Genomic DNA, 641 nt, shown 5'->3' with positions numbered 1-641 from the left:
CCCCCGCAGTCGCTCCCCAGGACGCCATCTTGAATCGTTCCAGCGCCCCCAAACGGGCGGTGGGGCGACGAAGCTCACCGAGCCGAGGCTCCTGGCTGACCCCACTCACCTAGGGCAGGCGGTGGCGGCCTCGAGCGCGAGGCTGCAGGTGTCAGGCTGCGGTAGTGACGAGCTCCGTCAGTGCTGCGCTCGCAGCCGCGCTCCAGTCTGCGATAGCAGCTTGGCGACGGCTCCACCGGAAACGAACCGGCCGCAGCCAATCAGCGCTCGGCTGTGACGTCAATGCGCCTCGCTTTGGCCAGAGACGTCGCCCTGACGACCTTAAAGGCGCAAGGTCCACGGTTCCTCCCCCACCCCTCGTCGAGGAACCCTGTGTGTTGGTCGTCCTAGCCTCGTTCTCCTTCTGCCCTTCTTTCCATCCTACGTCGTCTGTTATCCGCAGGCCTTTCCTCGTTTCCGACTCTTTCCCCACTCTCTGGCAGGGCCCTTCTCTCCCGTCACCTGAATCTCCTTACCTGTCCCTCTCTGGGTGCCTCGGGTCCTTGTCCGCTCTTCCCCCTCTCGCTGGGCCGCCGCTAGGCTCCCTCCGCTCCTGAGCTCCTCTGCTCCCTGCTCAGTCCAGCCTCGCTCGACGCCTCCGC

At 65.8% G+C, this 641-nt stretch overlaps 1 protein-coding gene across 2 annotated transcripts in view; it reads right to left on the bottom strand.

Moving 5' to 3' along the window:
- The window catches only part of Prkar1a (protein kinase cAMP-dependent type I regulatory subunit alpha), a 22,339-nt gene extending 21,704 nt beyond the window's left edge, over positions 1 to 635 (bottom strand). Inside the window, exon 1 of one of the 2 annotated variants that reach the window (XM_010616839.2) lies at positions 516 to 635. The gene's annotated coding sequence lies outside the window, so the exon portion shown is untranslated. Of the gene's footprint in view, positions 1 to 109; positions 267 to 515 lie in introns of those variants that run through there. The other variant, XM_010616838.2, reaches the window with a different exon arrangement.
- Between the last annotated feature and the right edge of the window lie 6 nt (positions 636 to 641).

The sequence above is a fragment of the Fukomys damarensis genome, unplaced genomic scaffold (assembly GCF_012274545.1).
Source record: "Fukomys damarensis isolate Sample0158 unplaced genomic scaffold, DMR_v1.0_HiC HiC_scaffold_23, whole genome shotgun sequence".
Lineage (NCBI taxonomy): Eukaryota > Metazoa > Chordata > Mammalia > Rodentia > Bathyergidae > Fukomys > Fukomys damarensis.
This window is presented reverse-complemented; position numbering and strand designations above follow the sequence as displayed.